Here is a 14,995-nt window from a genome sequence, read left to right as displayed (position 1 = left end):
AATTACCGTCAAGTTATGGTTTTAAAAAAACACTGTGGACTCGATGTTTTGGCTCGTTTTACCCTTTCAGCTTCAAATTGTCTAATAATATTTTGCCACATCAGTTTTAATATGTATAAAATGCTCTAATAATTTTTGGAAATTTCATCTATAGGAATAAAACGAAATAAAATGTTAAGTTTAGGATTATTCTCAATGCTGTAAACTTGATGTTAATTGATATTTTATACCAAATTTAGAAGGCCAAATGAACTTTTTAATAGTGGTGCAAATTTTGGTATGTACGGAATTTAAGTTTTTCTTTTATATAATTGTGTAGTTTCAAATGGGTGACAACAGTAGGTTTTATGAGGTGGGAAGTAATTTTCAGATTAAAATGGAATATTTTAAAGCAAGTGCAATTGACATATTCTTTTATTAAGTTTACCCCCGGTGGATTTTTTAACTTTTTTAAAAATCAGCATGCAAAAAGTTAGGTTCATTTGATATCTCTCAATTGTTTTCTTAGAGCATTTCTATTGTATATGTTATAATTTGTGCTATTTTTAACAAAATATATAGCAAAATATTAAATATAATATAGTATAAATTTTTATTTTTTAATTCCAATTCACAATTTTATATTAAATGACAAATTTATAATTTTGTATTAGTTTTTATTTTAAATGAAATAAACATAAAATATTAATTAATAATTTCAGTTTTATTTTAATATTTAAATCACATTCATAATTACTAATTAAATATTATAATATATATATTTTAATAAACAAATTATTTTTTAAATTTAAATATGTATAATAAAAAAATTCGAAAAATATTACAGAATATAAATTATTTATGTTTTTTATAATATATGATATTAATTAATTATTTAAAATATTATTTTTAATAATAATAATTTATTTATTCTTATAAAATATTTATTATATTAAATAAAATTATTATTTATGTCACTTTTGTAATTAATTTAAATAGGTAGAAAAATTTATCATATGTTAAATTTGGTGTCAAATTTAGCACGAAATTTAGAATATGCTAAATTTAGCACATGATATAACATAGCAATATAGATGTGCTTTTCATTGTAAATATTAAATTTAGCATAGTAAGACTAGTTTAGCATAGGAGTGGAGATTCTATTAAGTAGTAAAGATTTAGTTTATGTTTATTGAGTGTAATATCCATCTGTAATTTTTATTTGTTTCTCCTTTAAGAGCTGTGCTATACAATGAGTTTGCCAGGTATCAATGAAATTTTCATTCCTGTTAAAAAAAGGTCATAATTAAGAGCGTGCAATAACCGACCAAATTCGAATTGAACCAACAAATTTTGTTTGATTTTGTTTGATACAATAATAAAAATTTAGATTATTGGTTCGGTTCAGAGCTAAACAAAAATCTAATTAGGCGTTAACATAAACCAAACTAAAAAATCGATCGAAGCGATATATTCGGTTTGAAAATTATATTTTTCTAAAATTTTAGTTTGTTCCAATTTTAAAAAAGAGGAAAATTTTGGTGCGATTCGGTTTAAACCGAATGACACATAGTCAGGAGCCTACACATAAAGTAAAACTGACCTTTTGTATGATATGCTAATCATATTTATCTGTATATATAATTTATTTTATTTAATAGTGGTAGGTAAACCTAATTGTAAGAATGCCAATGCACCTAATTTGTTCCATTAATTAGCTTTCAAGAGAGTATTAGTTCTAGGTCTCTGTCACCGGTTAGAATTTAGAAACTCAACATTTTTTTTAGATTCAGGTAAGGTATATATAAGACAAAGGAAGTGGCTACTGTATTTATAAGTTTAAAGCAATGAAAATTGTGTATATATATTGTAAATACGTTAGCTAATATGTTCTGAATTCTGATCAAATAAAACATGGCTTAATGGCAAAAAAAACCCAAACCTTTACGACTTGTTGCAATTATATCCAAACCTTTTAATTTTTGCAATAATATCCAAATTGTATTATGTGGTTGCAATAATATCCAAATTGCACTTTTTATGTGAATTTTTTTGAGTTTTTTTCCATTTTTTGGGACTTTGACTATATTATTATACATCAAAACATAATAATACCCTAATATCTTAATTGAAAACAACAAATTTTGCCATAAATTTGACTATTATTGCTACAAAAAATGCAATTTGGATATTATTGCAACAAAAAAATGCAATTTGGATATTATTGCAAAAATTAAAAGGTTTGGATATAATTGCAACAAGTCATAAAGGTTTGGGTTTTTTTATACCATTAGGCCATAAAACATCGATATCAAAGGGGTTTTCAACTTTTTATTTAGAGGCTTAATCCAATATTTAATAAATTTGTACGTTATCTAGTTCTGGTATAAATAAAGGTAATCACCATGGAAACTAACATGTACGTCCCTTACCTTCCGAGTTTTTTTTTTTTTTGAAATATTTCGAGCTTAATTTGATTCTATTTATAGGTCTAATATTGTCAAAATGTTAAATTCTTTTATCGTTTGAAATCTATCCAAATTTAAAGTTGTGACAATCTATCTAACTGAAACAGTGAATTTTAATCGTCAACTCTTTTTTTTTAACTTTCAAATTAAAATAAATTTACATTTTTTTAAAAATTTGTTAAATTTTCAAAAATCAAAAAAGTTTTTCTTTTTGGCACATTAAACTTATTTACATCACCACCACCGTAACTAAACATATGGCAAAATATGTGAATTAGGCTGTTCAGCTGTTTCACCTACCTAGGTTTTCTCTCCTTCCAGTTAAAATTGAATTACTTCAGTATGTTAGCAATTAGAGTAACTTAACTTGCATTTTGTTTTATATGAATATATCAAAAATATTACACACACAATTATTTTGATAGTATATATATGCATCATACGCTATTAGTATTGTAAGCTGAACCAACCAGACCTTGAAAATGTTTATCTTCATCTCATTATCAATGAGATATTCAAATTACATTTATGTCGGTTCAATTGGCTCATGTAAATTTTATAATATTGATTCATTTCGGACCAGCACGTGTTTGTTTGTTTAGATGTTAAATGAGTCGAGTTCGAAATTTCATTTAAATGCTAAAAGACCAAATTTGAATTTGCCTCGTTTAGCAATTAATTGCACAAGAACCGAAGTTGAACTCAATTTTTTTAGCATCTAAATGAATGAACAATAATTTAGGCCATACTCGATTTATCTTTAAAAAATAAGATAATTTTAATTAAATAAAATAAATAAATTTAATCAAAATAATTATAAATCCATATGAGAACAAATATATATTAAATTAAAAATAAATAATTAATTAATAAACCAGCTTATGACCTAATTATTAAGTTTGTATATATGCCAGTTCGTTAACTCGTAATCGAACTTATATATTAGATCTTAATCTAACTCATATATGAGACGTTTATAAACGTAAATGAACTGAACACTATTAAATTTAAAATTAGCTTGTTTAAATAAATAGATATAAATTTAAAATTAAATCTAGATCATTTAAACCAACAAAAGAATTCGAGCCAAACTCTTTTTAAGCTAAATTCCGAACTGCTCACCAGTGGCTCAATTGTTTATGGCCCTGGTTGAATAGATCATTATGAATGTATATGTTTCTCAAATGAAATACTAGTAAACAAATAAAATGACCAAGTCTCTCTAATCTCAACTGCAAATATAGAGCACGAATGCTTGCGACAGATAAAAACATCTATAATAAACTTTTTACTATAAGTCTAAAACTGTTTATTATATAAAATAATAATAAAACTATGTTCCAATGAGCTCATTGTGACTCTGCACATCTGGAGAGTCGAATAAAAATCCAACAATGCATCTTACTATTTTTTGTTTTTTTCTATTTTTTTTTTAAATTTTAAACATCTATATCTTTAAATTTAGAGAGTTTATTGCATATAAATTTGATACTTTCTATTATTAAATATGTTTTTTATTTATTTAAAATACTATTTAAAATAAAGATAACTTAGAGCATTTCCGAAGATGCTATTTATTTTGGAGAGCATCTTTTATAAAATAAATAGCATTTTTAAAATAAAAAGGTGATATTTTTAATTTTACTCCAATAATCTTTTTAATATAAGTTTTTTATTTTATTTTATTCTTATAAATATTATAATAATAATAATAAATACTAATAATAGTAATTTAATAGACTCTCTGACATTAATTTTTTATTTTAGTTTATTTTTATAAATAATAATAATAATATTAAATATTAATAATATAAATTGATTTTTAAAATAGTTAATTAATTTAGTATTTATGTTAAAAATAAAAGATGTTATATTTTAAAGAAAAATAATTAATTTATTATTTAAAATTTAAAATTTTATCTCTTAAAAAAATAAAGTACAGAATGGTTATATGGACAACCATTTTCACTCTTTATTCTAATTTGAAAAAAAAAAAGATAATTAAGAGAATACCTAAATAGAGAAAATATTAACATTTGTAACTCTAAAATCCCAACTTGATTTACCTACCATAGCGTGTCAGAAATTTATTTTTTAACTTTTCTATTTATTTTTATACTCCATTTATACTTTATATGTTTTAGTCACAGCTAGGCTTGTGTAAAAACCGAACCGAATCGAAGTTCCGAACCGAAACTGAATCTAATAAGCAAGTATGGTTCGGTTAATTCGGTAGTGGAAACGGTTTAGTTTTAAAAAGGAAAGAATATGGTTTTAGGTATTATATTCGGTTTTGATAATTTTAAAACCGAAAAAACCGAAAACCGAATAAGCAAAACGACGTCGTTTATTCAAGTATAAAAAGATATCACTTTACATCCAAATTAAGTATTTGCCTATAAAATATTAACCTTTTTAATTTCCTAAAAACAAATATGAGCCAAAATACATATAATATCCCAACAATCAATATATGTGGATTGTGTCTTTTATTTTGTATGTAATATTTTGTATTTTTTGTCTATTACAGAACAAGCTACCAATAATTTTAAGTAGCTTTTTATTAGATTAAAAACCGAATTAAAAACTAAAAACCGTACCGAACCGAATAAAAATATCGGTTATAAATTATTTCGGTTATTGGTCATAAAATTATGGTTTGATTTTAATTTATATAACCATAAACCGTGCGGTTTTGCTCTATCAACTACCGAACCACACCGAAATACCGAATACACAACCCTAGTCACAGCTTCTTCTTCTTCTTCTTCTTCAACTCATTCAAAAAAAAAAACTAACAATTCAACAATTTAATTCAAAATCTTCAGCTCATAACAGTTCATCAAACTGATTTTTCTAATTCTATTATTACTTCTTGAAAAGTTATAGCGAATTTCAAATCTAGTTTTCGATTCGTTCGAATTTTTAATTTATAATCAAATTGCTTCAAATTTTGCTTCGAATTCAGATCTAACGATCATAACTTTCTTCAAAAGGAAAAAAAATATAAACTATTTATTTATTTATTTTTCTAATTGAAAATCTATTAAAAATTGTTTCAAACGGTTTTAAACAGTTTCAAAAGGTTTTTAAACATAAACAATTTACAAAAAGGTTTCAAATAATTTACAAAATATTTTAAACAGTTTACAAAAGTTTCAAACAGTTTACTAATATTTCAAACAGTTTCAAACAGATTATAAAATTTTCAAAGTTGTTTATAAATTTTTTTAAAAATATAATTTAAAAAAGGGCTTCAAACAATTTACAAAAGTATTTGAAAAAGTTTCAAACAATTTACAAAGGTTTAAAGAGTTTGGAAAAGTTTTAAACGATTTCTAAAAACAAATTTAAATAGTTTGTAGAACATTCTCTAAAAAAAGTTTCAAATAGTTTATAAAAGTTTTAAACAGTTCATAAAAATTTCAAACAGTTTCAAAAAGAACAGTTTCAAACAAATTACAATTTTTTTAAGATAGTTTATAAGTATTTTTAAAATACAATTTATAAAAAGAGTTTCAAACAGTTTACAATAGTTTTTAAAACAATTTCAAACAGATTTTAAGAATACTGTTTGCAACGTTTATCTAAAATAGTTTAAAAAATAGTTTCAAACAGTTTATAATGGTTGTAAACATATGAATAAATTAACAATTAATATATAAAAAAATAAAAAGAGGAAGAAGAAGATCTGAAATAAGAGGATAAGGTGATGGTGATGGCAGAATCTTGACTTCAACTTCTTTGAGACAAATACGATCGATTTTTTCATCGGTAATTTTTTATTTATTTTAAATATGAGATTGTTTGTTTATAAATCGAAAGTATTAGATGAATTATCGAAAATATAACTAATATTCGCTATAAAATTTGATTAAGAAGAAAAAGAAAAAAAAAGTTATAGAGAAAATAATAAAAAGAAGACGAGAAAAAAAAGAAAAAAAATATATATGAAAGACAAGAAGGAAAGAGAAAAGATGAGAGAGGAGAAAAAAGAAAAAGAGAAAAAAGATGAGATAAAATGAAATATTTTTATAAATAAAAAATAGACATAACTAAAGTACAAATAAAAATATTGAAAAAAATAGTAAAATAATAAATTTTCAGAACTGAAGTGCGCAAATAAATTTATAATTACAGTTTTCTTTATAAATTTTTCTTTTTAAAATAGAGTCTATTGAATTCTCAATTTATTGTCATTTATAATTTTAAAGAGTTTTTTGAAAATATTCTTATAAACAAATAAATATTATAAAAAACTACACATCTGCTTACTGTTTTTATTGTTACTAAATGGCTGAATAGTTTTATAATAACATATAGATCCATCTAGATAAAGAAATGTTGGGGTGTGCACAAAAAATGATCAAACTAATTAAACAAACCGAAATTCAGAAACCAAACTAAAAAAAAAGTGTGATCCGTTTAAAAGTTTAAATTTAGATTAAAAACTTTTATTTTTTTTTAATAATTTAGGTTTAGAATTATATTTAAAAACCATGGTTAATCGATTAACCGCCTTATAGTAATTATATATATATATATATATTAAAATATTAAAATATTTAAACTAAAATAGCGTTTTTGTTTTCTATTTATTTGTTTAAAGAATTGGAGTATAATTGTTGTTTCATATTAAAATACAGCTAAAATTCTATTTTTTTTTAAATCGTACCTTTTTATGGTTATATGAAAAAAACGCAAAACATAAAATTGAAACCATTATATATGATTAACTGGTTATATATTTAACTGTTTTGAATTTTTAATTTTAAAAATTTCAATATAATAGACCAGTTTGTAAATAATGCTCATTGTCCGCCCTTAAAGAAAACTCTTATAATTTATTAGGCCAAATGTCGTAAAAAGGCCAAATCTTTTAAAAAAGTTTCACAAAAGTCCTGATTTTTTAATTTTGTCGATTTTGGCCAAAAACAGATTATTTGATTCTAATTGTGGCCAACTCTCAATTTGATTTTAATTTGCCTATGTGGTGCCTACGTGGCATGCACATATATTGAAAGGTCGGGATTTTGTGAAACCAAATAATCAAATTTTAGCCAAAATTGACAAAATTGAAAGGTCAGGACTTTTGTGAAATCAAATAATCAGTTTTTGGCCAAAATCGACAAAATTAAAAGGTCGGAATTTTTATAAAACTTTTGTGAAAAGTTTGGCCTTTTTACGATATTTGGCCAATTTATTAAGGAACATGATGGGCCGATATTTTATCAGCCTACTCATAAGTCATATATTTACCCTAGGCTGTTTGTTTCAGAAGGCCCTATTGTCAGCTCTATTTTAATGGATAATTTATTCTTGAACCTCAATTAGATCTAAGGCCACAAAAAAAAGGGCTTTTTATATAAAATACAGAATTTGGGCTAGACTTTACTTTTATACGGCCCAATCTATATCTTTACTTTTCACACCATCAATTTTATGAAACCTAACCTTTTTTTTGGATTTCTTTCTTTTTTACCGTTTTTTTATTTTCCTTCTCAATTGGCGGTTTCTTCATTCTTCTCCGCCATTATCGCTTCTCTTCTCCACGATTTTGCTGTACGTTATCTCCACTACTGCACGACTCCTCTTGCTTTCATCTCTACTTCATCATTATCTCAACCGTTCTTATTTATATAACTGTAAATTCTTTTGAGTTGTGAAAAAGAAATTCACGATTTCTACTCCTTCGCTTCCGCCGTTCCGCCTCCGCTGTTGCGCCTCCGCCGTTTCGCCTCCATCGTTCCGCCTTTATCTCGCCGCGCCATCTTTCTTTTATCTTTTTAATTTTAGATCTGAAATTTTTTGTTCTTTTTTTTATTTTCAGATCTGTAATTTGTTTATCTTTTACTGTTTATTCACCATTAAACATGTATAAAGAGTATTTTTAAAGAATCTAATACTTATTTCATGTTATATAGAATAATTTTGTGATTTTATATAATAAAATTCTGTTATTTCTGCATTTTTTAGTGTTTTGTTGTATTTCTGCGTTTTTTTTTATTCTGCAGAACGATTTGTTGATGATGATTGATTGCTGAATTATTGTAATGTTTGTTGATTTTATGTTGACTTTATGTTGATATTATGTTGATATCTACTGATTCTTTTTATTTTAACATTGACAAATAAGATAATATTGTTTGTGAAATAAATTTTCGTTGGATGAAATGAAACTGTATCATAACCGTCTTTGTCGAAATTTAGTTAGGTATGAGAGGTGGAACGAAAAACAATTATATTAGTGATTTTGAAGAAACTGTGCAGCTGCAAAGAGAATTGAGAAAAAAAATATTTTGAAATAGATTTCTTTAATTTGTGAACTGTTGTGTTGGTGTATATTTAATTTATTTTTATTTTTATATGTAAAAATAATTTTATTTTTTCATTTGAATTATTGTCATTGTCATCAACATAATGTCAACATGATATCAACAATTAATGCTAATTTAGTCAAGATGTTTGTAAAATGAGAACATCGATTAATTTAAGTCAAAAACAATCAACATATTATCAAAAACATGTCAACAGCTCATCAATACAGCAATTTAAGCCTAACTTTACTTTTCTTTTAATGATTGAAAAATCAACATGTTATCAACAGTATATCAACAACATGTCAACATAAAATTGAAAATAAAAAAAAGTTAAAATACTTATCAACATAATGTCAACAATAAATCAACAACGAATCAACAATTAATGCTAATTTAGTCAAGATGTTTGTAAAATGAGAACATTGATTGATTTAAGTCAGAAACAATCAATATATTATCAAAAACATATCAATAGTTCATTAATACATCAATTTAAGACTAACTTTATTTTTCTTTCTATGGTTGAAAAATCAACATGTTATCAACAGTATATCAACAACATGTCAACATAAAATTGAAAATCAAAAAAAGTTGAAATACATATCAACATAATGTCAACAATAAATCAATAACGAATCAACATAAGGAATAAAATAGTACATAATTTTTTGAAAAATTGTGACAAACGATAAAATATCAACAAGAAATCAACAATATGTCAACATAATAATGCAAACATATAATTATCTAGTCTCGGTTAAATTTTATTTTATTTAGTTTATTTCGCTGACAAAGTTATCTAATTTGCCAATTTTTTTAAAAAAACAAATTTTTCCAATGTTAAAATCAAGGAAATACCAACTGATTATCAACACAAAATCAACAACAAATCAACAACACTATAACATTATAATAATTCAACAATCAACCATCATCAAAAAATCGAGCTGCAGAATAAATAAACACAAAAATACAACCAAACACAAAAATAAAATGCAGAAATAACAAAAAATTATTCCATATAACTATAATTTTATATTACATAACATGAAATTAACATTATATTCTTGAAATATAATCTATATACATGTTTAATGGTGAAAAAACAGTAAAACAATTGTAGATCTGAAAATAAAAAAGAAGAAGAATGAATAAATTGTAGATCTGAAATCAAATAGATGATACGACGAGCAGAGGAGATGATGGCGTTGGCGAAGATGACAACGGAGACGATGATGAGAACGATGACGGAGGAGCGGAGAAATAGAGGACGGCTAAGCGGAAGACGACGGAGAGGAAGAGAGAAGAAGATGAGCTGAGAGGAAGAGAGAGAAATATGAGTTGAGAGGAAGAGAGAATTGAATGATGAGGAGAGAGAAAATAAATGAAATTATGATGATTGTGCTATTAGGGTTGAATATATAAGATCCGTATAAAAGTTATAATCAGCTCCGTGTATGGTAGTTTAGTAAGTGAAAAATATGACATGTATAAAAGTAAACAATTAGCCAATATAGGTTGTTTGTGTAAAAAGCCCAAAAAAAAATTCCTTGTTGGAAGATTGTCCATTCCATTTCCGTTTTTTCTAATTTTATATTTTTATTTTCGAAATTAGAAAATTTATAATTTTACACCGTCATCAATATCAGTATCATAAACATTGTCATTGGTATCATAATTCTTTTGTAAAATTATTTTACATACTTTATCATACTATTATCATAACCTACTTTCATTATAATATCATAAAAATTATTATAATAGTACTTTATCAATAACAGTATTATAATATTATCATTAACCTTATTATAACCTTATTATACTATTATTATACTATTATCATAAGATTTATCATAATATTATCATAGCCTTATTTATCTATTATCATAATCATATCATATTATCATCATAATCTTATCATACTATTATCAGGGACAAAGTTATGATTTTTTTTAGGGGAAAAAAAAATTATAATTTTAATTTAAAAATTATCATAAAATAAAAAAATTTATAATAAGATATAACTTAAATGGTATAAACATTGTGCAGTAAATTGTTAGATCGTGAGTTCTACACGTCTTCTTTTTATAGATTAATAAGAGTTAGACTTAGTTAGGTATAAAAATATTTTAATAACATAATTAATTTTTTTAATTAAATGAATGATCAATTAAATTAAAAAAATTGTATTAGCTAGATTAATATAATGCATATGAGTTTTACAATGTTTAAGTTGTGTAAAAAAATATTACTCTTATAAATTTTCTATCAAACTAAATGAAATTTTGATAATTTGGATTTTTGGAGGGGCAAGTGCCAATGCAACCCCCTCCCCATATCTGTCCTTGACTATTATCATAATCGTATAGTGCAAAAATATTTTATATACTTTATAATTAACCTTATCATATAAAAATACTATAATTGGTAATATCATGATACAGATATGACGATCAAGCACTGTTTTCTGTTGTCAAAATTGAACCGACCTGTCAATTATATTGGAAAACCTATGAACCGGTCGAATTACCGATTCGGTTTGCAGTAAAAATTCTTATAATAGCAAATTTGCAGCTTTTTTTATCAAACGGTCGGATAACCGCTGAATATGAATAATTTAATCGGAAACCTGGGTTCGATTCAAACAACAATAGAAAAGCCAACAATTGTACTTACCCAAAAAATAAATCAAACTAAACACCCTTGCAAAATTCAAACCATGCATGCTGAGGTTGTCTAGTTACGCACTGTACCACCATTTTATCAATTTTATATCTATATTTCTTATTTTTTTTCTGATATATGTATAACTATTGGTAATTGTAATTTCGCAACTTTTATATTTTTATAACACGGGTTTAATACCGGTTGGACAACTGTTGAATCTTAAACCCTTAACTCTTTACCGCCCATGGTTCAAGCACCGAGCAAGCAACATTATTTTATCTGTAGATTTTTAAATTTGAAAAAAAAAATCAATAGCAATTTTTTTAGATTTAAAAATTAAAATAAATCGTAATAATCACCACGAGTTAAGAAAAAAATTGCTAAAATTAAATACGAAAGAATGGCGGAGGGACGACGGCAATTCGAAGGAGAAATGACGAAGAAGAAAAGAAAAAAATGGAGAAGGAGAGAAAAGAAATGAAGAAAAGGAGAAAAGAAACGGAAAAAAAGAGAAAAAAACACGCAGAGAAAATAGAGAGAGAGAGAGAGAGTGAGAGAGAAAAGAGAAAAATATTATGTACATAGTACTTTTCATTAAAAAAATAGCCATCATTACAGTAAAAACCGATTTTGGAGTAAAAAAAATAAAAATGCTAAAATGTACTCCCTCCGTCCCAATAGAGTTGCCACTTTGAGAAATTTTTTTGTCCCAAAATACTTGTACACTTTCAAAAAGTAACTAACTTTTACACTTAGTTTTTCTATATTACCCCTATTTAAAATCCACTAATGAGTAAATTGAAAGTAAATTGCAAGTGGGCCCTATATTAAATAGGGGTATAACAAGAAAAGTAAGTAAAATTTCACAAAACCCACAGACAGTAATTACTTTTCTTAAACTGTGTGATAAAGGCAAAGTGGACAACAACTCTATTGGGACGGAGGGAGTATTTTTTTTTTTTTGAGATAAAATTACAATTATTCTTAAAAATAGAGTATATCCATCAATCTTTTAAATAAAATAAAATTCATCCACATTAACTTCATTTTTATAATTTAATCATTAAAATAGTTATGTTTAAAAAAAGCATTAAAATATTTCAAACTTAGTAGTATTTGGCATAAATTTTACTTAAATATTTACGGAAAAAGGCTCAAAATTAATTCTAATATTGCCACTCAGACTCTTATAGCTCCTTCATGTTTTTTGAGACTCAATTATAATTCTCATATTACTAAAATCTAAAATTTGCACTCTCATGTTAACGTTTTAAGTAGGGGTGAGCACGGATCCTGGATATCTCCAAAACTGAACCGAAAACCGGACCGAAAATATCCAGGACTGAAAAATATTCGTTGACCATTGACTTTTCCCGAACCGAACCGTACCGAAAATTTTATTGGTACAGTTCTGGATCTTTTATAAATAACCGTACCGAAAACCGAACCGTACCGAACCGAAGTATCGAACTTATACCCGAAGAACCGAAATTATATATATATATATATATATATATATATATATTATTCTAATCTTCATTTGATTATTATATTTGTATTAACTTTAAATTACTAAAAATTAAAATTGTTTTATCAAATTAAATAATATATATTAAAAATATTAGTCTATATATATAATTTTTTTTATTAATTTACATAAAAACAAAATACTTATATATTTCAATGAAAATTATATGAATTTGTCAAGTATTTAATAATTATTAAAGTATTTTTTATAAATTAATATGAACAACACATATTCATTATTTTCTATCATTGACCAAATTACATAGTTTTAACAAAAATGATATATTTTTAGACTTGAAAATATTTAAAAGTACCCTTATCAAATAATCAAAAAATTAATATTAAATCGAACGATAATATACATGTTGTGCCTTTTTATTTTATTGATGATTATTTACTTGTGATAGTTGAAAATATGAATGAATGAGTAGCTAATTAATTTTAAAAGTCAAAATAATATATTATAATATAGTAGAGATCACATTTTAAATAAAATAATATCCGTGGTTTTAGTGATATCCGTACTGAACCGTACCGAACCATTAGAACCGAATCCCCGTACCGAACCGTACCAAAAAATAAAATCTCTGAACCGAACCGAACCGACTATTGGTACGGATCCAGATATCCAATTTTTGATATCCCCGACTTTTAGTTTGGTTCCGGAGATTTGTCAATCCCCGGATTCCCCGAACCGTGCTCACCCCTAGTTTTAAGTAATAATGTCTTAAAGAGGGGGAGCAAATTTTAGATTTTAATAACATGAGGGTCATAATTGATCCTCAAAAGATATGAAGGAACTACGAGAGATTGAATAGCAACATAAGGGTTATTTTTGATTCGTCCCTCAATATTTATAGAAAATACTCAAAACTCCGCTTAAACTGTTTTTTCATGATTTCATTTAAATTTTGATTTATTTTTTGATAATTAATTCAAATTTAAGTATGTTTTACAATAAGCTTGATAAGTTTACTTAATTTTCACTTAACGTTTAATTTCTTTATCAAATTTTTTGGATTTCTATTATGATATCACTTAAATTTCACTTGGGTTTAATTTATTAAAAATTAATTAGATATCAATTTATAATTTAATTACATATGATACCTTTTTTTTTGGTTTACAAATTTTTTAGTTCAATTCATTTCTCAACGGTTTTCTATAATTTTACTATGGTTAACACTTAGATTTTACTTAAGCTTAAATTTATATTAATTGATTTCGAATAGTTTACTATTATCTTACTTAAGTTTCAACCATTTATGCAAGGATGGGGTGCAATCTTTACTTAAGTTTCAACCATTTATCTAATTATGGTTAAGGTAAAGGTATTTATCAGAAAAAAAAACAAGAGGTTAAGGTGAAGCTAAGGTGTAACTGAGTGGAATTAATTAAAATGTTGCCCAATTTAAACTCGACCAAGCTTTACTTTAAAAACTCGAGCTTAGTCCGTAGGGATTTGATCTAATGGTTTAAATTTTAGCCATCTGGGCGCCAAAGATAATGGGTTCGAACTCCGGTTATGTCTTTTTTTAATATGGAGTGGTTGACATTAGATTGCTGGCCATTAGAAGCCGGAATTACCAAATATGTGGGCTTGCAGGCGGTCCACATTTCAGAATTTGACAATGATATTGAGTTCCGACTTAATAGAGTGAGTACTCGTCAAAAAAAAAAACTCGAGCTCAAACTGTTAGAATATTTGAGATTTGAATTCAAATTCTATTATAATTCGAACTTGACTTGGACTCTACTCGATTATTTATATATGTATTTAAAATTAAAATTTTAATATAAATTAGAGATATTATTATAATGGCTTAATACATTAGTGAACCCTCAAACTTTACCACTTTGTTCTATGCGACCTGTAAACTAATTTTTTGTTATACTGAACCTCTTAACTATTTTTTTATTCTATTTAACCCCTAAAACTTACCACTTTATTCCATGCGACCTCTAATCTAATTTTTTGTTGCATCGGACCTCTTAACTATTTTCTTGGTTCTATTTATCTCAAACTATACTATT

The sequence above is a fragment of the Mercurialis annua genome, linkage group LG1-X (genome assembly GCF_937616625.2).
Source record: "Mercurialis annua linkage group LG1-X, ddMerAnnu1.2, whole genome shotgun sequence".
NCBI lineage: Eukaryota > Viridiplantae > Streptophyta > Magnoliopsida > Malpighiales > Euphorbiaceae > Mercurialis > Mercurialis annua.
This window is presented reverse-complemented; position numbering follows the sequence as displayed.